The sequence below is a fragment of the Pseudophryne corroboree genome, chromosome 6 (assembly GCF_028390025.1).
Source record: "Pseudophryne corroboree isolate aPseCor3 chromosome 6, aPseCor3.hap2, whole genome shotgun sequence".
NCBI classification, from domain to species: Eukaryota; Metazoa; Chordata; class Amphibia; order Anura; family Myobatrachidae; genus Pseudophryne; species Pseudophryne corroboree.
In genome coordinates, this window is record NC_086449.1 from 339,079,635 (window position 1) to 339,107,072 (window position 27,438).

The window sequence follows — 27,438 nt, forward strand, 5'->3', positions numbered from 1 at the left end:
AGTAAACAGCAAATAGCGAATAAACCAATATCCCAGGGAGTGGAGGGGGGGTGAAGGCAATCAGGAAAAACAGCAGGGATAGCAAAAAAGAGGCAAAAAGAGAAAAGAAGAAAAAGGAAAAAAAGGGGGCACAAGAGAGAACCCCCCCCCAAAAAAAAAAAAATATCCAGCGTATTGGATCTGCATTGCTACTGTAGGGGAAAAAATACAGTAGAGTAGGTGGTGTGGGTGGCAACAACATTCCACCCAGGGTCAATCTGGACATAAACAACCTTCACAAAAATGTGTGAAGGAATAGATAATAATGGTAGCTAATTCAAATATAAACAAATTTAAATTATCAGCATGAATCAGCACATAAAATAAAAACCCCCAAAAAATAAACATTGAAATATTATCAGAAATTAAGCGAGAATTAGTGAAAACATTGAAGACACTGACAATATACAAGAAATAAATACAGGTAGAACCAACACAGTAACTTACGGAACTCGACCAAGATGTTTCGACTGTCTCCGAAAGATATCCAGCAGAAAAAAAGAAGGTAATCTAACTGAACATAAATATAGTAGTATGGATATCAATCAGGTAGAAAGTCAAGTAGTAGACCATTCAGGTTGAGGCGGAGTACATCGGACAGGGTCTGCTGGAAGTTTCACTGAAATATCCCAGTCCGCGAGCAACTTCACTCCAGCATCTAGCTCAGAGACGACGTACGAGGAGTTGTCATAGGTAATAATCAGTTTCACTGGAATTCCCCACCTGTATCGTATATCGTGAGCTCGCAGGGCAGCAGTGACAGCAGCTAATAGTCTCCGCTTGGAGATAGTGTAGGCAGAGAAGTCTGGGAAAAGTTGCAAGTCTCCCAAGACGTCAGAGTCCTCCGCATCCCAAACGGCACGTAAGAGACTTTCCTTGATAGTGAAAAAGTGGACTCTAAGTAGAGTGTCTTTAGGGAAGGGAGATGACGAGGACCTCGGTCTGGGAAGATGGTGGATCCGGTCAGTCAGTAGGTCCTTAACATCTGCCTTTGGTAGAAGCTTACGGAACAAGGACGTTGCATAATCCAGTAATTCTGATTTAGACACAGAGTCAGGATCCCACATATTTTAATATTATTCCTGCCCTCTATATCTATTTTATCCTTGAACGCTTCCATTTCGGCCTGCTGGTGGTCATGGGAATGTATAAGGGCATTGTGTGAGGTGACAAATTCTTCCATTTTGCATTCGAAATGATTAGTTCTGTCTCCAATAGTGGTCAGCTCTACTTTAACCTCACGGATAGCAGCAGTTAAATCTTGAGATAAATCTGACTTAAAAGCCGCTAAGACTTAACAGAGAGTCTTTACCGTTAAAGGATCAGTAGAGTTAGGGTAAATTCCTGGTACAGAGAGCAAATGAGTCTTCTCCAGCTGGCCAGGACTAGCAGCGGAGGTGGAGGCCAGTACCCCGGGGGCCATGGGTGAGGATCGCGGCAATATCTGACTTGGAAAAGAAACAGGTGGGGGTAATGGCCCCTTAGACTTCTTAGGCGGCATAATAGCAGAGAGCGAGAGAACACTAGAATGAAAACGTTCAGGCAGGTAACAATTAGCTTCAGCGGCAGATGATTGAAGGAGATGGAATAATGTCTGTTCTACTGCAATAGAATGTGCTGAGCAGACAGACCCTGGATGGACATGTAAGGCAGTGTGTCACATCACTCACTCACTGCAGCATGACGCTTCATCACAGAATCACATATACCAAGGATATAGACTGCAGGATAAATCATGCAGCACAGTATAATATTGTAATAGTCCCAGCAGAGTGAGGTAATGAGAATAAGTGGTGAAGGGTAACTCAGGTAGAGAGCCTCAGTCCAGGTCCTGCCTAAGTCCGGGTCTCTGTGCCAGGATCCAAAATGGCCATCTGCTATCTCTAACACTCAGATGGGCTGAGCTCCACAGTGCACTCACCCAGCTTCTATGTGAAGGGCCCAGCGGTTCCTGCGGCCCACGGTCTCAGGGGTGTGCCAGAGGTCCCACTGGAGGTGTGTGCAGTAAGCCTGGGCCGCCGGGCAGCACTGCGGGAGGGATTTCCCGGCTCCGGAAGTCCGAATCGGGGAAGCTCCAAAATTGAGGTTCCGCTTTTGGACTGCAGCTAGGCCGTAAACCGTGGGAGCGTCAGAGACGTCTCCCCATTTCTACGGCGCTTAGGAGGTGCACCCCGCAGCATGCTGAGGCAGGGGAGAGGGTACAAGAGCGGATAGGAGTGCTGGCTGGCAGATGAGATGAGGTAGAAAAGAGGTAAGAATGGAGAGGCCAACTTACCGGCACCCCGACTTGACCAACCAAATAACTGAGCCGAGACCACTTTACTTTGGGCAATTGAAATCGGTCACAGCTTTATTTATTACACACATAAATCACAACCAAACCAATCGCAGGGTAAGGAAAGGAGAGCGGTGCGCAAAGGCTCTTCCAACGTTGTACCACCTGGGGCATGCCCGTCCCCACCTTGGGGGTACGTGGCCATGCCCCCTACAATTTTGGTACCACCTGCGGCATGCAAGTCCCCACCTTGGGGGCACGCACCCACGCCCCCTACTATTTTGGGACCAGCTACCATCCGCACGGCACCCTCACCTGGCACGCAATCTGTATGGCCCATGCCGTATTATTGCTGGAACCAGGCGTGCGGCCACCTATTGGTGACTATGTGAGGCATTCTGACAATCCCCTACTTTCATGCCTTATGTAACGCTCCCTCCCTGCCACACGAGGTCCCCGTTAACCCGGGGACCGAAGCCCCACCCTGTGCTACTACCCCAAATCTTTCCGCCTCTTGTGCAAACCTATGCACTTCACGGCTCACACACTGTGCTGAATTGAACTTCCTCCAGTGGCTGTGACCGCTCACCGATGGCTGGCTCAAGTGACCTGATCTTACCTCGTTAGTTTTCGCCATGGCGAAACAACATTGTGTCGAGCTGCCCTGCCGCCTGTTCGGCCTTGCCCCGGACTTAACTGGCCTGCACTCGTGCCATGCACTGTTGCCGCACCAATATACCATTGCCATGACACTCTGACCAACAAAAAGGACCCCTGCCTGCCTGCCATAAATCCTATTTGAGGTGAGGGAAGCAAGAGTCCCTTCAACAGCCATATGGCTGGTGATCAAAGGAATTCCCTGCTTTCACAGGAAGAGAGGGGGGGCAACTCCTGGGGAAGCCTGCGGAACTATCACTCCCAGCAAGACATGCTGCTGCGGGGAAGGGGGGTAGCTTTCTGAGGGAGAAGAGTGATGTTAGCAGTGGTTCCCTAATCCGTGGATTCCCTTCAGGGCCTTCACCCAATTCTTTTGCATGCTCTCTGACCCCTAAGGATTCAGGTGCCTGTGACAGGCCCAAGCCACAAGCCACTTATATGTATGTGAGAGGCCCATGCCACCTATCTGCCATAACTGCGAGAGGCACGTGCCCGGAATACCTATCGGCAAGAGGTCCTTCCTGCATTTGGTGCCTTAAACCATCCAGACATCATGCTGCGCCCGGCCTATATGCCGACCCTCACTTCTTAGCGCCGCTACCCTTGCCAAATGCCGCTGTTCTTTCAACCTTTATCAGGATGCATCGTCCTCTGAAACTAGTGATCCGGCGGCTAGCCTGTGCGCTTGCGCCTGCATTGCTCTCGTCTGTGCCTCAGAAGCCTTACTTACCGTTGCTAATGTTAGCTAACTTGCACCTCACTGGCCTTACTATTAAGCACATGGGCCCTCATTCCGAGTTGTTCGCAGCAGATCATCGCAAACGGCAAAAAATCTCAAACTGCGCAAGCGCAAAAGCGGAAATACGCATGCGCAAAGCTAGCGATACGACACTTGTGCAGAATTCCTATAAGAAAATCAGCTCGTAATACACAAACGAAAACAGGGAGTGACGGAGGCGTGGCAGAGGCCCGGCTTCGCAATCCTACGAAATGGGCGTGAAAGTGGGCGGCTAGTGTGGGAGTATGCATCCAGCAGTAGGCGTGTTTTTGGCAAAAATGCGTATCCTATGTTAAAAGTACATATCAAATGTTCGCTATCTTGACGCAGCCGAAGAGTAAGTCTGCAGCTACTCAGCACTTGCGAAGTACTGTTACAAGTGTGTGTCTGCTCTAATTAGCAATTAATTAGCAACTGAATTCACCTGTTGAGCATTTACTCGCCAAACACTGCTCTTACAAAATAATACAAACAGCAATTATATGGCCACTTAATATTTGTATTGTTACCACAAATAAATATGACACACTCACAAATAATGCACTGTATTTTTTGGACAAATAAAAATTAATTGATGTTAAATGCATGTTTTAATTATTTGTTTAATAATCTCAAATGTGACTAAACAAACTTATAAACTACATCAGCTAAATCGTCTCGACATAGACATATTCCTTTGTACATACCAAATAACATGAGCACCATAATGCAGCCTACATTTAATGTGACTTAATATGTTTGTGTTGGTTTTTTGGGGGGAATATGTGTCCATATCTAATACTATGGCATGTTGCCCCTAGTAACCCAAGTTGTTGCTTTTTTTTGTTGGTTTTTTTTTGGGGGGGGGGTTATATGGCCAATTAAGTGTTGTGCAAGGCATACAGATTTAAAATTACATTATGCAATGTTTGTCTTAATATTCTGATTGTTCCCTTGTTCCACAAATGTCAATATGCCATGTTCAAGTTTACAGGGCACAGTTTTCCTGAGTGCATAACCTTTAATAAAACACACAAACAATTGTAAAGTAATTTTTTTTTCACTTCAAAAAAAGAACAAAATCACCAACACAACATGGCTACAAATGAGCATCACATACAGAGATGGACATAGCAGCAAGCAGATGGCATTGGCCAAATGCACATAGCAGAACCCAGTACTATGGTAACCCCATCTTCTGACAAAATATGATGTTTTCAATTAAGTAAGTGAACCCCCAGCCAGACTAAACTTTTAGGGGAACTGAGGTAGATTCCGGAACAAACACACAAACACAAACATACACAGCACGCTAGGAAGAGGAAGATGGCTCAGATGTAGGCACAAATAACTCACAGGCTACAATTTAAAGAAAACCTTTCACTTTGAGGGAGTTCTACATTCTGGCCACACAAGCCAAAATAAAAAAATACATTGAGGCAACATGTAAAACATGGGTGCTGCCAATCTGGAGAGACATCACTTTCTCTTTTTTTCCCCCGCCTGATGTAGTTCTTCTTGGCTTGGTCTGCGGAGCGACCTTCGAGGGCCCTGCCCAGTGGGATGTTCATCCTGGGCAGGGAGAGGGGAGGGAGCCGATGTGGCTGGCTCTCTGCCACTGTGGGCAAGGGAGACAGCGATGTCCTGGAGCCCTTGCCGAATCGAATTGGCAAGTTCTTGGAAGGAGGAGGCGAGTTGATCTTGGCCCTGCCTGATCTCTGCCAGACCTTGGCAGAGTTGAGCTACACCTTGCTCCACACTGGTTCTGTGCTCAGTGAGCCGGACAGGTATCTGGCTTACCTCCCGGAGCATCCTGTCCTGAAAAGCATTCAGGCTCTCACCATACCTGGCTATTTCAGTCAGGATTTTCGGGATAGCAGAGGGTTGGGTGGGGGGGGGGGCCAGTTGGAATCTGGATGGGTGGGATTTGTAGTCCCACAGTGCCAGACTCACTAGGTCCCTCCACCTCAGCCACATAACCCTCCTGTGACTCTACCTGCTCACCCCCCTGTGCTGTGTTATGTGCAAAGCAAATAGAAGAATGAGTGGAAAAAGAGTAGAAAAAAAATATGAGACTTTTGTATCCAAATAAATTTAACAATACAAATATGTGTGTAAACTTACCTGGCAAGTCATGTGCATGGAGTATTTCAGGCAGGTCCGTGTCCATATAAGACACCCCAACCCCCTCCTCGTAGCTCACACAGTCCATCGCTATCTCCTCAAGATCTGTGTATTCCACAGTGGCAGCAGGACCTCCCCCTGTTGCCGTCGAGGCATTCCACTCCGCAGACCTCTTGCCCTTCAGGCGGGATTTGAAGTCGTCCCAACTACATATGTGGTGAAAAATAGGGGCAAGGTAGTGTTAAATGATGAAATCCTGCTTTAATATATAGTACACATGTTATGCATTTGGTTGCTATAGGCAACATCACATCTAAGTAACTTTTTAAGAATACTTGGCACAGAAAATGGACTGGCAATATACACTTACCGTCTTCGAACTTCACTCCTAACTCCTGGGTATCAGAAGAAGGAGTTTGTATAGTACTGGGTCCTGCTATTTCTAACTCAGCATTGGCAAAGTCAAGCATCTGCCTCCGCAGTGCTAAGCTTCTATGTGCTAAAGCTGCCATCTGCTTCTGCACCTCGTCCATCTCTGCTGCCGTCTGCTCACGAGTAGCCATGTTGCTGGTGGCATGTGTGTATGCACAAGTGTTTATCTATTTATAGCTGCGTGTGGTTTCTGGTGCGGAAATCCGCGCAGGTGTATATTATGCAAATTGGTCCAGTAATTGTTGCACTGGCTATATAAACGCCCTGCATGCAGCCTGTATGTGTGTGGGTGTATGCTGAAAATTCCGGAAGCGAGGTGGACATTTCTGACTGAGCACATTTCTGAGTGAGTTTTGAGAGTATTTTTTATTGTTTCAGTACAGTTTTTTTATGTAATGTTCTCCTTTTCATGTATGTTGTGTAAGATTGTTGTATACAATGGTTTTAATTTTAAAAAATGTTTTTTTTTATATATATATATATGAAGACTAATATGTTTATGATTTGAAGCCATATCTGAATGATGTGTGTGTGTGTGTGTGTGTGTGTGTGTGTGTGTGTGTGTGTGTGTGTCCGCGGGTGCGAATCTCCGCCCATGAGAACTGTACAAACTGTCCTGCACATCAATGTACACATATCAATAAAGTTTATTACAGATGACACCATACATTTCCAACTAATCACATGCCACCACACACTATAAATATAAGCCCATATATGGAAAACGCCATTGCCATGATGCGCGCAGCAGCTTTCACGCGCCGCGAGCTGCGCGTCCTGGTAGTGGTGATGGACTGCCGCGTAGGCCGCGCAGGGCCCTTTGTCCCAAATAGGGTAAAGGGCGAGGCCTACGCGGAGGTCCGCCGCTTATTGAGAGCCCGCGTCCGCAGCAGGAGGACCATCATACAACTTGAGAGGCGACCTCCGCAGGCGCATGCCGGACCTGTTAGCGGAACTCCGCCAACAAATCCGGGATATACGTAGGCGCAGAAAGTTTATTACATTAAATAACACTGAGATTATTAGCATAAACTTTGCATATTTTCACTAAGTGATAGTGTGAAAATTTGCACACTGACAATGAACTATTGTAGAATAAACATGACACAGTGTGTGTGGTTAGGGCAAGCAGTACTGACTGTGTAGCAAGGTGCTTCTGAAAAAGTGCATGTTGTACAGAGTTGCTACACAGGCTGTCAACTGAACCCAATAACTTGCTCAGTGGGGTAATTTTAATAAGGTGGGAGGTTTTTAGAACTGGTGATGTTGCCTATAGCAACCAATCAGATTCAATCTATTAGATTCTAGAAGCAGCTTAATAAATGTTACGTATAATCTGATTGGTTGCTATGGCCAACATCACCAGTTTTTAAATTAGAAAAACCCATTAATGTTACTCCTGTGTCTTTAACATGGGACAGAACAGTGTAATAGAAAAATGCTGTTGTTAAAATATTTCATGCTACAACCTAAATATTACATATGTCATTCTGGGACGACCACAACGGCAAGCTGCTGCTGCTGGGAGCCCTGACCAAGCCCCTTCTGTTGACCAATCCCCCTCTCCTTCCCAGTCCCTTTCTCAGCCCCCCTCCCCATCTGTCGCCCAATCCCCTTCTCCTTCCCAGTCCCCTTCTCAGCCCCCCTCCCCTTCTGTCGCCCAATCCCCCTCTCCTTCCCAGTCCCCTTCTCAGCCCCCCTCCCCTTCTGTCGCAAAACCCATCTCTGTCCCCCTCCCCCTCTGAAGGCGGCCAAACAACCACTCTGGCCACCTCCCCCTCTCTTTCCCAGACCCCCTCTCTGGCCCCCTCCCCCTCTGTTGCCCAAACACCCTCTCCGCCCCCCTCCCCCTCTCAATCAGACCCACCCTCTGAAAGCAGGTCCCCAATCCCTCCTCCTTCCCTAATCCCTCCTCCTTCCCCCATCCAGCCTCCTTCCCCCATCCAGCCTCCTTCCCCCAACCAGCCGCCTTCCCCCATCCAGCCGCCTTCCCCACCCAGTGAATGGGCAGAAGAAGCCCCTGCGGAGATTCCGGGGAGTCCTCATGTGGCAGATGAGAGTAAGTTTTTAAACATTTAAAATGTATTGGTTACCTACTTACACTTACAATTACAAAACATGCAGTGTTGTACTGTGGGCAATCTTGGCCCAAGGAAAAATGTTTGTGTTCTTCTTCATGGTCTAGATGTTGCTTTTACATTTATGTGAGTATCATTAGATGTACAGTGTCTATGTGTGCAATGTTTTGTCTGTCCACTCTAGGTTGACACTCATTAGGTCGACAGGGTTGCCAGGACAACAGGGTTTATATGTGCTAGGTTGTCAGTGAAACAGTTAGACCTGAGTGGAGTTTAGTATGTTGTTGGTCTTTTACACTTGTGCCTGGGTATTCCTAATATTTGCACTTTCAACTCGCATGCTTCACTTTGTTAGCCAGCCTAACGACACAATGATTTGTGTTGTGAAAGTTACACTCACAAAATGCTTATTTGATTTTTCAAAACCTGTTTGACCTTATTTAGTAAGGCAGGCTTTCAGGGAGTGTGGGCATGCTAGGATATGTTGTCCTTCTGAAGATGTTGATATGCAGTGTGATGATGCAGGGCCAACCCCAAAAAAGATAAGTTGGCTTCACTCCAGATGTGAATGAGTGCCAACATGGTGTTACATTTACTAAGATGGTAGTTCTCTTTAAGATGGGATGTTGCCCATAGTAACCAATAAGATTATACTTGTAATTTTTTTGACCCCTTCTACAAGATAATATGTAGAATTTGATTCGTTGCTATGCTCAACGTCCCATCTTAAATAGAACTCCCATAGTAGTAAATGTACCCCATGGTGTGGTACACTTTCTAAAAAAACAAAAAACAAAACAAAAACATTGCTGAGCAGGCTTGTGTGTTGTTCTGCTACTGATTTATCCTTAAAACAGCCATGATGTAGTCACTTTGCCATTAAAGCAGGCCTGTCCAAACTGCGGCCCTCCAGCTGTTGAGAAACTACACATCCCAGCATGCCCTGACACAGCTTTTGCATTCTCTGACCCCAAAACTGTGTCAAGGCATGCTGGTATATGTAGTTTCACAAACAGCTGGAGGGCCGCAGTTTGGACATGCCTGCATTAAAGTGTGCTTTGTGCCTTGCTTGTATAATAGGTAATGTGAGTAAGTTAGTAATGTTTATGTTGCCTCTTAATTTCAAATGTTGCAGTTGGAGATCCCACAACTTTTGTGGGCATTCTGGCCACCATGCGCCAACACCTGCATGGCTTACTGAGGAGTATTGACCAGCTCCAAAAATTTGCCTGATTTTTTTTTGTAAACATTTTATTTTTCTGTTTAAAAAAAAATATATATATTGACAAACAATAAAACCAAGATATTTCAAGTTAAGCGGGTGTTGTGTTTGTTAATGCAATAAAGGAACAGCAGATTGGCTTACAGAAATTGATTACCTTAAACATTTCACACATCTAACGTAAGATTTAAAAAGAAAACAAAAATACAGTTAGGAGGTTATTGTCTAAATAAACATGGAAACACCTTCATTCACAAACAACACCTCTACACCAAAAAAAAAAAAAACTTAAACCAGGCACATTTAAAACATCTATATTTATAATTTAAACATTTAAATGTTGATGGCCAATTATGCCAACAAAGTGTTCTTCAGGTATTTTTTGAAGACTTAATTGGTCATGAACATTATCATTCATTACACTAATTGGATTCGTAATTGAGGAGGGCTTGTGGACTTTAAATTGAAAGGTGTAATTTCACTTAATAGAAAAAAAAATACATTGTTGTGCGTTTTTCCGCAAAAGCGTGTGCACTTTTAAGAAGAATGTGTAAATCTACGAAAACTTAGTATTTTTACGATGAGGTTTGTGTTAATGCGATGGTTTCGCATTGCTGCGATGTCATTTGGCATACGCCCACTTTGTGTAATACTGCGGACGAATTAGCAAAAATACGTTGGAGGCGGATATTCGCTATTTTGCAACATGGGGGTCATTCCGAGTTGTTCGCTCGCAAGTGAATTTTAGCAGATTTGCTTATGCTAAGCCGCTGGGAGTGAATATTGCGATTACACACCTCGTAGCAGTTTCTGAGTAGCTTCAGACTTACTCGGCATCTGCGATCATTTCAGTGCTTGTTGTTCCTGGTTTGACGTCACAAACACACCCAGCGTTCGCCCAGACACTCCCCCGTTTCTCCAGCCACTCCTGCGTTTTTTCCGGAAACGGTAGCGTTTTTTCCCACACGCCCATAAAACGGCCTGTTTCCGCCCAGTAACACCCATTTCCTGTCAATCACATTACGATCGCCAGAACGATGAAAATGCCGTGAGTAAAATTCCTAAGTGCATAGCAAATTTACTTGGCGCAGTCGCAGTGCGGACATTGCGCATGCGCATTAAGCGGAAAATCGCTGCGATGCGAAGATTTTTACCGAGCGAACAACTCGGAATGACCCCCCATGTTCGCAATTTTGCACATACCTTGTGCGAACGAAAAAAATAGCGAACAACTCGGAATGACCACCATTGCTCGCGATCTTAGAATGAATGTAGCTTTGCGCGTTATCGCCCTAATTGTGCTGCCAACTTTCCCTAACCCCCCATTGCGTGTACCCTTGAGAGAGCGATTCAGCCGCATGCAAACACGTATTCCTCCTGCACGTGCTGTAGTCCCCCCTTTCTCATACGTCCTAGAGGATGCTGGGGTCCACTTCATGACCATGGGGTATAGACGGTTCCGCAGGAGCCATGGGCACTCTTAAGACTTTTCAATGGGTGTGAACTGGCTCCTCCCTCTATGCCCCTCCTCCAGACCTCAGTTTTAGAAATGTGCCCAGGCAGACTGGATGCACACTGAGGAGCTCTACTGAGTTTCTCTGAAAAGACTTATGTTAGGTTTTTTATTTTCAGGGAGAACTGCTGGCAACAGTCTCCCTGCTTCGTGGGACTGAGGGGACAGAAGTAGGAACCAACTTCCTAAAGAGTTTCATGTCTCTGCTTCTGGCTGACAGGACACCATTAGCTCCTGAAGGGAACTGAACGCTAGCCGTGCCTAGATGCTCACTCCCACAGCATGCCGTCACCCCCCTCACAGAGCCAGAAGTCAGAAGACAGGTGAGTGTTAGAAGACAGATCTTCAATCAAGAAAGTGACGGCTAAAGATACCGCGCGGCTGGCGGGAGCGCAGCGCGCCATGTTGCCCACACATACACAGGCACTGCAAGGTGTAGGGCGCAGGGGGGCGCCCTGGGCAGCATGAAACCTATGGAAACTGGCATAAATAAGGGGCATAAGTTGCTGAGGCACAGTCCTACCCCCGCCAGTATAAGAAATTACCTCATAAAAGCTGAGGAGAAACACACCATTGAAGAGTGGAGCTTCCTCCTCAGTCAGCCAGCACACTGCTCAGTGCCAATTTCTGCTGCGGGGTACACTGGGCTCCACAAGGATTGGACAATGGGGTGTAGAGTAGGATCTTGATCCGAGGCACCAACAGGCTCAAAGCTTTGACTGTTCCCAGAATGCACAGCACCGCCTCCTCTATAACCCCGCCTCCCTGCACAGGAGCTCAGTTTTGTAAGTTGGTGCTGCAGTAAGCAGGCACTGAACAGAGGGGCTGCTCCAGGCAGCCCTAAGAAAAGCTTTTTATGAGGTAAAAAGTGCAGACTTCAAGAGCAGCAGTGGTGGTAAATGTCTTGTGATATTCACTGCTGCAGCTCCAGCTCTCCCCAGCGGCGCTGTACACTCCCGAGCCCTGGTTGCCGGGTACCTACAGCGGAGGCTCCGGTTTTCTTCACGTTAGACACACACGGCTGGGGCTCTCCAGGATCGCGTGGCCGCGCTTCAGGAGGTGGTAAGTGGGTCCCGCTTGCGGGTCCCGGTCTTTATCGCGGGCCGCGCGCGCTGGTGGTGGACACTGTGGATACAGGCGATCCCACTAGATCACCAGGGCATGAGCGCAGGTCAGGTTTTCTCTCTAAACCATTCTTATATCGCCCACAGTACCAGGTGGTTTTGCCAGCAGAGGGGATAAGGCTTAGACCTGAAGCCCCTCCCCCAGCCCCAGGGTGCCATTTCTAGCAAGTGTTCCCGCCCTGGAGCTGCATATCTGTCTTTTCCTCACTCCCTGTCAGTGTCAGCGGCACCATTATCCCTCAGCTCACTGTTCCTGGGACTGCTTGGGCAAATCCTCCTATGTAAAGCCGCCTGGTTGTCAGTGCTATGACTTTACATGACACTTAAGTATTCTACCTGCCTTTTTTTAGTCAGCGTTAGTATGAAAGAGTGCATTTAGTCAGGGTTTTCTAGTACAAGTACCCTGTGATATACATCCAGTTCTTACTTCTGTACTGTTATATCATTTGTTATATAGCTGTGTAAGCTAGTCCAGTGCAGTATTATTGTCAGTAATAACCTGCATTGTATAAACTGTGACTATCTGTGTGTGCATTTGATAGCTGAGTGGTGTCCATTTCGTGTCTTTCACTCAACCTGCTATCCCTATATTCTGTAACCTGAGGGGGCTTGGTGCATCAGGTTTTATCTAATATAGGATTTTCACAAAGATAAACTGTGTTACGTATTTTTCTGTGTGATTTAGTCACCATATCTCTCCTTTATCTCTGCTAGTGCTGACTACACTGCGCAGGGGTTTGGGTTTAGAGATATAGTGCTGCTGATAATTGTACTGTGTTACCTCATACTGCAAGTTATATCATGTCTGCTTCTGAGGGTAACAGTTCTGGGGCTGAACACACTGCCGGTGTTGCTGAAGCCACAGACCTATATGAGGAGAATATAGCAGCTGTGGGCTCTGGTTCTGGGGGATCCTTGCTCCCCAGTGGGACTGTGGCAACTGAGGCACATACTGACCCACCGTGGGCAGCTTTTTCCACGCTTCTGCATACGCTAGTTCATAAACGAACACCCCCTATGGGACCCCCAATGCCGGTACAACCGTATGTGGTCCCTGCAGTTAACCCGCCGTGGGCGGACGATTTATCTGCTCAGTTAAAGAAGTTGAACTAGTCCCTGACTACTAAAAAGTCTGACCATCGCTCGCCTAAGTCCAAGGGGTCCTCTAAGCGAGCGCTTGTCTCCTCACAATCCACTGCTGTCACTGACACCTCGTCTGATGAAGACGGCATGTATACTGACCCCACAGGTTCTGACTCAGATACGGCTGATGGGGAGGGTAGTTCACATGTGGATGTTCCTGATCTTTTGGAGGCTATTAAATTAATTCTACAGATTACGGATGATCCCGAGCCATCCGTCCCTCCTAAGAAACCAGATAGGTTCAAGCGTCAGAAGGTGGTTAAACAAGTTTTACCTCACTCTGACCACCTAGTGGATATACGCCAGGAACCCTGGGAAAACCCGGGTACAAAGTTTGTGCCTCACAAGAAGATGCTGGCTCGCTATCCCCTCGCGCCAGAGCTGTCTAAGAATTGGGAAACGCCTCCTCCAGTGGACTCACATGTGGCCAGGATAGTGGTTTCTTCAGCTCAACCTGTCACTACCGTCATGTCTCTAAAAGAGCCTACGGATAAGCGTGTGGAGGGTTGTCTGAAAGCGATTTACACCCTCACGGGTGCTGCGCAAAGGCTCACTATTGCAGCTACATGGGCTGCCGAGGCTATTGAAGCGTGGGCCTTGGAGTTAGATACTGAAATCTCCTCTGACCATGCTAGACAATGCTTGTCATATATTGTCACAGCTTCTCGCTATATTAAAGAGGCGGCTTCGGATGCCGGTATCCTAGCAGCCAAGGCCTCTACTACGTCAGTCCTTGCTCGCCGGATATTGTGGCTGAGATCCTGGTCTGTGGATCTGGACTCTAGAAAAACCCTGGAGGTACTCCCTTTGAAGGGAGATATTCTGTTTGGGGAGGACTTAAATAAGATAGTGGCTGACTTGGCTACTGCCAAACCTGCCTGTCTACCAAATACCGCTCCTTCTGTGTCGAAGGCTAAAGGTTCGTCCTTTCGCCCTTCAGGTAAAGCAAAAGGTCAGGCGTACCACAAGCAGGCCCGCACTTCCAAACGTGGTAAGCCGAAGCCCAAAAGAGCCTGGGCTGCCCGTCAGCCAGCTTCCAAGACCAATAAGCCTGCCGCATGACGGGGTGGGCCTCCCCCTGAGGATCTTAGGGTGGGGGGCCGGCTTCTAGGGTATACCCAGGAATGGTTGAAGACCACTTCAGATGCCTGGGTACGGGAAGTCGTCACTCGAGGTTACGCCATAGCCTTCAAAAACCGACCCCCTCATCGATTTTGCCAGACAGACGTCCCTTCAGACCAGACAAAGGCAAACACTCTACACTCGGTGGTACAGACCCTCCTGGATACATGAGTCGTAGTACAGGTGCCTCTTGCTCAGAGGGGCCGGGGGTACTATTCTCCGCTGTTTCTAGTCCCGAAACCGAATGGGTTCTCCCGGCCCATTCTCAACCTCAAGGCATTGAACAGGTTTGTAAAGGTTTCCAAGTTCCGTATGGAAACCCTTCGCTCTAAAGTTCAGGCCTTGGAACCTGGGGACTACATGGTCTCCCTGGATATACAGGATGCTTACATGCTTATTCCTATAGCAGCGTCACATCAGCAATACCTGAGGTTCGCTATTGGCAACCTTCATTACCAGTTTCGGGTGTTACCTTTTGGTTTAACAACGGCTCCGCAAGTTTTCACCAAAGTAATGGCGGTGGTGACGGTGGTACTCCGCCATCAAGGGATCAGGATACTGCCGTACCTGGACGACTTGTTAATCCTGGCAAATTCCCCAGAACTTCTCCTGTGTCATCTGGATATGACGGTCCGGTTTCTACAAGCCCACGGGTGGCTCATCAACTGGAAGAAATCCTCCCTGGCCCTGCTCAGAGCATGGTGCACCTGGGAGCGCTATTGGACACTCACAACCAGCGGTTGTTCTTGTCTCAGGAGAAAGTCCTGAAGCTTCAGGACAGGATTCGTTGCTTCCTTTCTCGTCCGCAAGTGTCGATACATTCGGCGATGCAGGTGCTGGGCCTCATGGTCTCAGCATTCGACATGGTGGAGTATGCTCAATTCCATTCTCGCCCCCTCCAGAGGCTGATTCTAGCCAAGTGGGATGGCCTGCCTCACCGGATCAGGTCTCACATGATCTCATTGACTCCGGAGGTCCGTCTGTCGCTACTTTGGTGGCTCCGGGACCAACAGTTGTGCAGGGGCCGTCCCTTCTGGATATCCAACTGGGTCCTGTTGACGACAGATGCCAGTCTAAGAGGTTGGGGCACGGTGCTGGAGCAACACTCCTTTCAGGGTCGATGGACCAAGGAGGAATCTCTCCTCTCGATCAACATTCTGGAATTGCGGGCGGTCTTCAATGCGTTGAACCTGGCCCAGCATTTAATTCAGAACCGTCCTGTTCAAATACAGCCGGACAACGCCACCACAGTGGCTTACATAATTCATCAAGGCGGCACTCAAAGCCGTTTGGCAATGAAGGAAGTCTCACGGATTCTACGTTGGGCGGAACGCCATCTACCGGCCATATCGGTAATATTCATTCCGGGAGTCCTGAATTGGGAAGCGGACTTTCTCAGTCGTCAGGACGTGCATGCCGGCGAGTGGAGCCTCCATCCAGAAGTGTTTCAACTCCTAGTGGAAAAGTGGGGTCTTCCAGATGTAGATCTGATGGCGTCTCGACACAATCACAAGGTTCCAGTCTTCGGAGCAAGGACAAGGGATCCTTAAGCAGCATTCGTGGATGCGCTGGCGGTGCCGTGGAGGTTTCGGCTGCGTACATGTTCCCTCCGGTGTCACTCCTGCCCAGGGTAATTCGGAAGTTCAAGCAAGAAAAAGGAAATCTGCTTCTCATAGCTCCGGCGTGGCCCAGACGGCCCTGGTTCTCAGACCTGCAAGGCCTATCATCAGAGCGTCCACTTCTGCTACCACAACGCCCAGACCTCCTCGTTCAGGGCCCCTGTGTCTACCAGGACCTAGCCCGGCTGTCCTTGACGGCGTGGCTCTTGAAGCTTCCGTCTTGAGGGCTAAGGGTTTTTCTGAAGAGGTCATGAAAACTATGTTGCGGGCCCGGAAACCGGCTTCTGCTCGGATTTACTATAGGGTCTGGCATTCCTACTTTGTTTGGTGCGCATCTAATAATTATGACGCTTCCAAGTTTAGTACAGCCAAACTTTTGGCTTTTCTGCAGCAGGGCCTAGATTTAGGCCTGCGTCTCGCCTCCCTCAAGGTTCATATTTCGGCCTTGTCGGTGTGGTTTCAGAGAAAAATTGCGACTTTACCTGATGTTCATACTTTCACTCAGGGTGTGTTGCGTATCCAACCTCCCTATGTCCCGCCTGTGGCTCCTTGGGACTTGTCGGTGGTTTTGGAGGCGTTGCAGGAGCCTCCGTTTGAACCCCTGGGTTCAGCTGACCTTAAGTGGCTTTCCCTTAAGGTGGTGTTCTAGCTGGCTATTGCCTCTGCTAGAAGAGTGTCGGATCTGGGTGCCTTGTCTTGTAGTTCCCCATATCTGATTTTTCACCGTGACTGGGCGGTTCTTAGGACTTGTCCCGGATATTTACCTAAGGTGGTTTCTTCGTTCCACCTTAATCAGGAGATTGTGGTTCTGGCCTTTGTCTCTCCTGATTTGTCTCCCAAAGAGCGGTCTTTGGACGTGGTACGGGCTCTCCGTATCTACGTGAAGAGAACTGCTTCTATTTCAAAAATCTGATTCTCTGTTTGGCCAGTATTTACTAATATTCGTGTTTGAGTCGGTTTGTGTAGTGTTTAAACTCGTTTTGTATCGGGTGCATTTTCATGCAACTTTTTGAATCCATATACGCAAAGTTACGAAGCAGTCGACTTTATGGTTGTCGTGTTTTCCGATGTCGATGTCAGTCGTGTTTTTTGGGCACATTTACGGCCGTCATTGTCGTTTGCGTACGTGTTTTTGTTGTATTTGCTGTTTTTTTTCCTAAGTTAAACGCGGCAGGGTTTTTTTTTTCCCGCGGCCGCATTTTCACTTTCAGTTTCGATTTTCATCCCCGTTCGGGATTGGTTGTGTTTCAGATGGTAGGAGTGTCTGTGCGCAACCATATAAATATGCCCCAAACCGTCCGCACCTCGTGGGTTTAGTTAGTGGTGAGGAGGAGGGAGGTTGTGCTATGGAGGTAGGTGAATTTGTGGTTTGGTGAGGAGTGTTGGTAGCGATTTCTGAGTGTGGTATAGTGTTTGAAAGTTGTGTTGTCATTCTTGTATTTTGTAGTTTTTTTCTCATTTTTAGTCAAAGTTATTTTTCTTTATAGTCCCTTGTCAGTGTTTGTGTGTGTGTGTGTGTGTGTGTGTGTGTGTGTGTGTGTGTGTGTGTGTGTGTGTGTGTGTGTTGTGTAGTGGTAGTGGAGGAGTGTGTTGTTTGTCTTTTTTTTCCCTGTGTTAACTGTTTACACACACAATTATGTGTGACTCAGAGGTGGGTGAGGTGGAGGGTGCGAGTGAGGGGGAGGAGGTCAGTCAGGTGGAGGAGGTGAGTGTTAGTGAGGTTAGGGAGGTGGAGGAGGTGGGTGAGGTTGCTGCAGCAGCCTCAAGTGATAGTGACAGTCAGACTGCTCCGCAGCCACGCACCACTACTAAGACTGGGCGGAATGTAAAGTTTAGTTTTGCTGAAAATGTGGCATTGATGCGTGAGCTGATGAAGTATCAGAGGCAGCTATTTGGCCCTGAGTCCGCCAAGGTGCCAACACGGAGGAAGACGGTGTTGTGGGCGAAAGTTGTTGCTGCTGTCAATAGTGAGGGGGTGGTCAAGCGGACGGAGGACACGTGCCGCAAACGGTACTATGACATAAAGCGACGTGTCAAATCCAAAATGGCCAAGGAGGCCAAGTCGGCTCGGAAAAACCGGTGGTGGGCCCTATATTGCAAGATATCTGGAGTATGAGGAGCCCATGCGGAGTGTAATCCCTCCAGAAGTTGTCTCTGCAACCCATGTCCGGGATTCAGATAGGCCCAGGAAGAATGGTGAGCATGTGTATTTGCATTTACATTCTATGGGGTTTTTTTTTGTTTTTTTAAATGTGTGTCATGTGACGTTGCATATTACTCCTATCTTCAAGTGTGTGTCAGAAAATACATTGTTTTGTGTAATGTTTTATACAATAGCCAATGTAACATCTTACTTTATTGTATGTCATGTGTTTTTCTGACAGATATTTTGCATGTGTAGTTTGGACTTGGTGTGTCTCTGAATTGTCCTGCAATAATGTTTTCCTTTTGCCCGTTTTAAAAAATTGTGACTATGTTTTATATTTAAGTGATCCATGTGCAATGTTTAAAAAACAGTGGTTGTCATGTTAGAGGCTGGAGTACTGGAAAGTGGTTTTGAAACCACTTACATGTGTAGTGTCATTATTAGATAATGTCAATTTTTAATTTAAATTAACATTATTTTTTTTTTTTTTTTTTTTGCTTGTATTTGTACCGTGACACCACACTGCAGTGTAATTTGTGGGAAAAATTGCTACATTTTGTTTTGGCTCATATAGTGGTAATGTGTCTTTGGAGTGCCACATCACAGAGCAATTTATTTATTGCATCTGTAATATTTATTCTTTCAATACAAAATGAAGATGTGTTTTTTTTTTCTTTAACTTGTGGCCTATGTCAGTGTCCTGGACATGTTTTCCTGTGTTGATGTTGCCATAGTGCATATGTGTTTTGGTCAATGTTTTTTTTTTTTTTGTATTTCCAGTCCTTATGTTTTTTATAAATAAAAACCAAGCATTTCTTAAAGAATAAATGTTTATAAGCATAATGGGTGGATGGATACACAATAGCATGCTAAAAAAAAAATTATTTCTTTTATACGGTGTTAGAAAAAAGCAGTACTACTCGTCGGCCAGTAACTCAAAACACATCTGATGATGATGACGCTGCGGAAGCAGGTAAAGTGTCCATTGTAGTATAGGGTATGCTTGTAAAGGAATGGCCATAACAAAATTGCACTTTCATTAAAAGGTACATCAAAAGAAGTATGGAGCAGCAGAAGTGGCACTTCTGAAAGACATCACCACAAAAAACCTGTGGCCAAAAAGAAAGCAAGGTTGTATGTCCCGGCCCAAACACAGCAGGCTACCCCGCCACGAAGATTATTGTCCGTATGTTCTGTACCCCCACTCCAAATTTTGGACACACCTCCAAGACGTCATCCACACTCCCCTCATCTTGATTGTGAGTATCAAACTGAAAAAAATGTGAAACAAATCAGAACGTAATCCTAAAATTTCATAACCGCATTAAGTCAAAACACATCAAAAACTTAAATACTTACCGCAGTAAGTAAAAGCAGAAATGGAATCCAAGCTAAATGGCCTTGTCCACATCCAGTAAAGATATGTATGTCCACTTGAGCCATACAGTATGACATTGTGTGTAAGATGCTGCAACAAAAAAGCATGTTGGTTTTTATGCAAAAAGTAAGGTTGTTTTTCAAAATTTAACATGTGTGTTTGAGGTAACATTGCAAAATACATCTAAAAACATAACTATGTTTTTTTGAACAAAGCTATAAGGTAACACATTATGTATTCCAATGTGTTTTTATGGTGGAGTATGTGTGAGCTACAATTAAACTAAAGTGTTTGCTTTAACAATTAAGTAACCAGACACATTTGCCACAAACAGGCATATGTATGTATTTAAGCTATGAGTGATGATGTTGCTAGGCAGAATAGCTGTAAGCAACAGTGAATGACATGTGTTCCATGTGTAGTGATTTGTTTACATTTATGAAACATATGGATAGCTAACGGAGATTTGTTTAACATTTCAGCTTCGAGTCCTAGGAACAGCATCCCTCCGCAACATCAGCAACACAGTGACATAGAGGAGACAAACATCTTAGAAATGCAGCCATTAATGCAAGGAATGAGCCCCCCAGCACCTGTGAGTACACCACCACAGCAAAGCACACCACCACCACAACACAGCCCAACAACACCAGGAACACAAGGCCCTGATCAGGTGTTTTGGTCTCTTTGGGCTAGACAGCAGGCCACTAATGAATATTGTCTGCGTAAGCAGACACAAATGTTTGCAAGCCTACCATCTCACCTCAGAAGAATATCAAGAAATCTGAGTAGACAAAATGAACAAACAACCAGAATAGGCAATACCATGGAACTCATGCGTACAGACATTACACAGGTCATGGGCAACTTACAGTGCATAATGGAAGAACAGCACAGACAACAGCAAAGTTATATGAGCATTTTTCAAAACAATCAAAAGATTAATGAAAGTTTATTCCCAATAGTAGACAATCAAAATGCTGCTACACGTGAACTCAATGCCACCCTCACTAACCTGAATGAAACACTCAGATGCATGCACCAACAGCAAACAAGCAGCAGTTCTGGTATGACTACTCCAAATATCACGCCAGCCTCATCACCACCAAGACGCTCCACCAGTGCACGACAACATGACAGTGCTAAAGGCAAAGGGCAGGACAAGCAGCCACCCAAAAAAAAGTGAAAAAATAACAAGTTAGACATTTGTGATAAGTAACTCAAAATAGTAAGTGTATTTTTTGGCAAAAATATAGAACACTTAGCTCCTTGACACTTTTATCAACATCAATAATTATAAGTGGTACAAACAAAAAAAATGTACGCACATTTATTCTTTACCATTTTTTTTAGGTATTGGAGGAGGGAAATGTTGATGGAGCCACACATACATGTTAGCAGAAAGTAAACTGACCACTTGATTTTTTTCTAATCATTACTCTTTCTAGATTCCAATCATTCTCTTTTCCTGCAGACAATCCAAATTACAATGTTATTGATACATATTTTAGCTTTCTTCTCTATACAACATTACAAGAAAAACACAATTGAGTTGCGAAAAAAGCTTGTAATATGTTGGCTTTGTTTTGTTGTAAAAACATTGACAAAATGAATGTCAGTATTATTGGGACATGTTTGTGTGTGTTAAAAATTAGTAAGAATGTTTTTACACATGATGCTGAAACAAACAAATATGTACTTTTACTACAAAAATCAAAGAATGTGTTTAATAATGTATATGTGTGGCAAACTGTGTATTTACTTACACATCATCAAGTTTACAGCATCAAACATTAGGAAATAAATTATTCCTGATTACAGTAAGTTTGTGTGTCTTAAATATGATGGTGCATCACACATAGGGACACATGTATTCCTCAAGGCTCACATATTATATGTTGAGGAGTGTTTTTTGGGAACACAGGTTCTCAAACTCGGCCCTCAGAAACACACACAGTGCATGTTTTGCAGGTCTCCTCACAGAATCACAAGTGACATAATTAGCTCCACCTGTGAACCTTTTAACATATGTGTGTGAGAAATTCATACACCTGTGCTTCTACTGGGTTACGTGACGAACATGCACTGTGTGTGGTTCTGCAGGCCGATTTTGTGAACCTGTGCATTAGGACGTTACACACAATGATAAAGTAAAATACTAAATGGATTATGTGGGCTTGTAAGAAATTAGCACTGCAAGTTTACGATCACTTCTCCAGACTTAATGCATGCCACTCATAATCTGTTGTTTTGAGTTTAAAAATACACACAAGACACATGCAACATTTGTTTTTCATAAAGCAAGGGTATGTTTGTATGTGTCAAGGAGACAGACACATTCTGAGTAATGGTTTTGGTGAAAAAAAAAAAAACATCTATTTATGATTACACAACAAATGAAATAAGCAAACCAAACTTACCTTAGAAATAGCGATTGATGATCTCTTGCCTAACCTGCCTCCCTACATCTGTACTCCAAGTATCACCAGATGTCTCTAATTCCTCTGCTTGCTGGCTGCTTTCTTCTTCCTCCTCCTCCTCCTCCTCCTCCTCCTCCTCCTCAACATGTGGCAGATGTTCTTGCAAACACATGTTATGAAGAAAGCAGCAGCAGAACACAATTTGAGTCACCTTGGAGGGACTATACAACAAAAGGCCACCAGACTTATCCAGACACCGAAACCTAGATTTCAGCACACCAAAACATCTTTCTATCACATTCCGCGTGGACTTATGTGCATGATTGTAATTGTGTACAGCAGGGGTATCAGGTCGGGACAAAGGAGTTAGAAGCCAAGAGAAACAGCCATATCCTCCATCACCTAAAAGACAGATATAGTAACGTGATTCATGTTAAGATACAGCAACACATAAGTAACACACTGGGGCAGATGTATTAACCTGTAGAAGGCATAAGGAAGTGATAAACCAGTGATATGTGCAAGGTAATAAAGGCAGCAGACAATCTGTTCCTAAATGTTCATTTACATATTGGAGCTGATTGGCTGGTGCCTTTATCACCTTGCACAGATCACTGGTTTCTCACTTCCTTATGCCTTCTACAGGTTTATACATCTGCACCTGTCTTTGGACAAAGTATACGCAGGCCTACACATATCAAATTACATACCCAGCAGCCATCCATCTGGCATTTGTCCGTCCTCAAACTTATCAAAGAGGGATGACTGACTGAGGATGAAGGAGTCATGGCAGCCCCCAGGGTAACCAGCAACAACACTCATTATTTTGAGATTTGCATCACAAACCACCTGCACATTTGTGGAGTGTTCGAAATGGCGGTTTGTATATATGTGCTGCCTGCCCCTAGGGGGTCTCAGCTGAATGTGTGTGCAATCTATGGCTCCAAGCACATTGGGCATGCCAGCCAGCTCATAGAAATCTACCCTGACGGCATGCCACTGAGACTCCTGGGTAGGGAAGCAGATTGAGGCCTCGATGTGGGGCTGCAAAACAGCCAACACCTGTGTATATATTTTAAAGAACAATAAACATGATATTTTAGGACAGAACTGGCCACCGAGAAATTAAAACAAACACAAAACAGAAGAGGTAGTTAGGTATACATCACCTGGGTTAAGATTCTGGAAAATGAGGGCTGTGAGATTCCTATGACATCCCCAGACACAGCCTGAAAGCTGCCAGTAGCCAGAAAGTGCAACACAGCCAGGAGTTTGTGCAGGCCTGAGACAGAGCGAGAGCGTGCTGTCTCAGGGTCTAGGCCCAGTTTGACAAGGTCATACAGACGGAAAATGTTGTTACGATTTAGACGGAACATCTGTATGACCTTATCATCGGACAATGCGTTCAAGTTTAAACGCCCCCTAAAAAAACGAGGCCTGCGCAGCCTCCGCGGAACCTGTACAACCTGCTGACCATGTTCAGTTTCTTGGCCCTGGTTACTTACAGGCTGATGTCTGAGTCTGAGGAATCCCACAGCACACAAAAGGTCACTGGCCCACAGTCCTGCTGCCATTTCTGAGTGTAGGTGTATTGAAATGGGCCTAACATCCTTTTATAGGCATCCTAATTCAGGTGTGAGTGATTTTTTATTTGCAACACATGTAAAGACGACTGAAAAAAGCAGGTCTATTTTTTTGCCGCTTTTTTTAACGATTCACAAAAAAATCCGACCGCATTTGAGCACTCAGAGACTAACACCCAAATACGAATGAATAGTGAATTCCCGTATTCTATGTAAAAACAGCCGCGTTTGACCGATGGTCTATTCATTCGTATTTGTGAACGTTGTCATTCATACCATTACGAATAGTCCAAACACTGCCGAGATTGGTGCTTAGTGAATTCCCGGATTGGGACTTAGAAAAAAAAACACAAATCGGACAAACTCGATTTTTTAGTAAATACTGGCCTTTGTTTTGTTTAGATTTCACAAACGTGGCTGGCCTGCTCACAAGCAGACCCTGACCAGATGGATTAGAATGGTGATTGCACATGCTTATGTGAAGGCTGGTCTCTCAGCTTCTGCTCACATTACGGCCCATTCTACTCGGTCTGTTGGACCTCCTTGGGTGGCCCAACGTGGTGCGACCCTTGACCAATTGTGCAAGGCAGCTACGTGGTCCTCCGGGAACACGTTCATAAGGTTCTATGCCTTCGATACTGCCGCTTCCCAGGATGCTTCCTTTGGACGCCGGGTTCTTGTGCCCGCTACAGTGCGTCCCCTCCCATAAGGAACTGCTTTAGGACATCCCCATTGTCCAATCTTTGTGGAGCCCAGTGTACCCCACAGCAGAAAACGAGATTTATGGTAAGAACTTACCTTTGTTAAATCTCTTTCTGCGAGGTACACTGGGCTCCACAAGGCGCCCACCCTGACGCACTTAGCTTCTTTGGGTTGGTATGGCATTAGCCGCTGACACTTCTCTTGTCGTGAGAGTGTGGTGTATGTGGCTACTAACCGTTGTCGTCTCTTTTCCTGCTACTGCATTGGGCTGGTTAACTAAAAACTGAGCTCCTGTGTTGGGAGGCGGGGTTATAGAGGAGGCGGCGCTGTGCATTCTGGGAACAGTCAAAGCTTTGAGCCTGTTGGTGCCTCGGATCAAGATCCTACTCTACACCCCATTGTCCAATCCTTGTGGAGCCCAGTGTACCTCGCAGAAAGAAATTTAACAAAGGTAAGTTCTTACCATAAATCTCGTTTTCTCTCTCTCCTCAGGCTGCAGAGACAACACTGGTCCTCCTCCACTACTGAACATGTATCAGGGTGCAAAACAGGGGGGGCCACAGTGAATTTGGTGCTCTATAATTGTGTGATTAACATTATAAAAGCGCTGAATGTCAGTGGACATTTTGTGTTCACAGACATTGTGTTACTGGCGCTGGGTTGTGAACTGGCAAAATCCTCTCTGTGTCCCTCTGACAGATTTTACTGTGGGTTTGTCCCCTATAAATCCCGGAGTGTCTGTGGTGTGGTTCTGCACGTGTGTGACATGTCTGTGGCAGGGAACTCTGTGGAGACATGTTAGGGACGCAGAGGTGTAATATGACACCAAGAGCCTGACTGGGTGAAAGGTTACATGATAGTGTGAATCATATCAGTAAGAGGTTGGACTGAATCTCATACAGAAAATGAAAATAATCTGTTGAAGATGTGATTTTTAATAGTTCTGCCTTTCATCCGCAGGGACATTTCTGGGTCACATACAAATTTGCACAAGTAGTACAAACTAGATTCCCAAAAGGATATCAGGCAGCTTACCTTTTTCCAAAAAATGTGGGAGTTACCCCGCATTTTAGACAGGGCCCTGTCATAAAAGAGAAAAGGTGTTTCTACCTGTGCCTGGCATGGCTTCACTTAAGGGAGCCGACAGACCGCAAGTGAGTGAGGTGATTTATTGATGTGGCCAATGGGACACTACTCAGGCCTACCATTGTCTGTGAGTGGGTGAGTAGTGCTATTGAAAAGTGGCCAGAAAACTTGTCAATAGACATTGACACAATAGATGGAGACGAAATACTCCTAACGTTAGGTCATATCAAGGACGCTGCTGCGTACGTACTAGAATCCATGAAATATATTGGTTTCTTGGGATATAGAAGCGCTACCATGGCAGTATCGGCTCGGAAGGCGTTGTGGATTCGCCAGTGGAATGCTGATGCAGATTCCAAAAGAAATATGGAGGCTCTCCCGTATAAAGGTGAGGCCTTGTTTGGTGATGGGCTGGATGCGTTAGTCTCGGCGGCTGCCGCAGGTAAGTCGACATTCTTGCCTTATGCTCCTACACCGGCGAAAAAGACACATCACTCTCACATACAGTCCTTTCGGCCCAACAAATACAAAAAGGCCAAAGGTCTCCCCTTTTCTCTAACATTCTAGTGGATGCTGGGGACTCCGTAAGGACCATGGGGAATAGACGGGCTCCGCAGGAGACATGGGCACTTTAAGAAATAATTTAGATTCTGGTGTTCTCTGGCTCCTCCCTCTATGTCCCTCCTCCAGACCTCAGTTTGAATCTGTGCCCGGACGAGCTGGGTGCTTTTCAGTGAGCTCTCCTGAGCTTGCTGTGAGAAAGTATTTTGTTAGGTTTTTTATTTTCAGGGAGCTCTGCTGGCAACAGACTCCCTGCATCGTGGGACAGAGGGGAGAGAAGCAGCCCTACTCTCTGAAGATAGGTCCTGCTTCTTAGGCTACTGGACACCATTAGCTCCAGAGGGATCGTACACAGGATCTCACCCTCGTCCGATCCCAGAGCCGCGCCGCCGTCCCCCTCGCAGAGGCGGAAGACAGAAGCCGGGTGAGCATGAGAAGCAAGAAGACTTCGAAATCGGCGGCAGAAGACTCCGGTCTTCACTGAGGTAACGCACAGCACTGCAGCTGTGCGCCATTGCTCCCACACACCTCACATACTCCGGTCACTGTAAGGGTGCAGGGCGCAGGGGGGGGCGCCCTGGGCAGCATTTGGACCTCTTTTTGGCAAAAGTGAACATATATACAGTTGGGCACTGTATATATGTATGAGCCCCCGCCAAGAAAATACATATTTAAGCGGGACAGAAGCCCGCCATCGAGGGGGCGGGGCTTCTTCCTCAGCACTCACCAGCGCCATTTTTTCTCCACAGCTCCGCTGAGAGGAAGCTCCCCAGGCTCTCCCCTGCAGATACACGGTAGAAGAGGGTAAAAAGAGAGGGGGGGGCACATAATTAGGCGAAAAAATCAATATAAACAGCAGCTACTGGGTTAACATTAAGTTACTGTGTTATTCCTGGGTTTATAGCGCTGGGGTGTGTGCTGGCATACTCTCTCTCTGTCTCTCCAAAGGGCCTTGTGGGGGAACTGTCTTCAAAAAGAGCATTCCCTGTGTGTGTGGTGTGTCGGTACGCTTGTGTCGACATGTTTGACGAGGAAGGCTATGTGGAAATAGAGCGGGAGCAAATGAATGTGGTGTCTCCGCCGACGGTGCCGACACCTGATTGGATGGATATGTGGAAGGTTTTAAATGATAATGTTAATTCCTTGCATAAAAGGTTGGAAAAAGCTAAAGCCTTAGGACAGTCAGGGTCTCAGCCCGTGCCTGATCCTATGTCGCAGAGGCCGTCAGGGTCCCACTATCCAAAATTGTTGACACAGATACCGACATGGATTCTGATTCCAGTGTCGATTACGGTGATGCAAAGTTACAGCCTAAATTGGCTAAATCCATCCGTTATATGATAATAGCAATTAAGGATGTGTTGCACATCACTGAGGAAACCCCAGTCCCTGACAAGAGGGTTCATATGTATGGGGAAAAGAGGCAGGTGGTGACCTTTCCCCCTTCACACGAGTTA

General features: G+C 46.1%; 1 long non-coding RNA gene across 1 annotated transcript; it reads left to right on the plus strand.

Moving 5' to 3' along the window:
- Positions 1–19,303: 19,303 nt before the first annotated feature.
- Positions 19,304–21,449, plus strand: LOC134935253 (uncharacterized). The gene is made up of 2 exons (XR_010180015.1): positions 19,304–19,510; positions 20,112–21,449. It is a non-coding gene; the product is annotated as an uncharacterized LOC134935253 (long non-coding RNA).
- Positions 21,450–27,438: the final 5,989 nt, after the last annotated feature.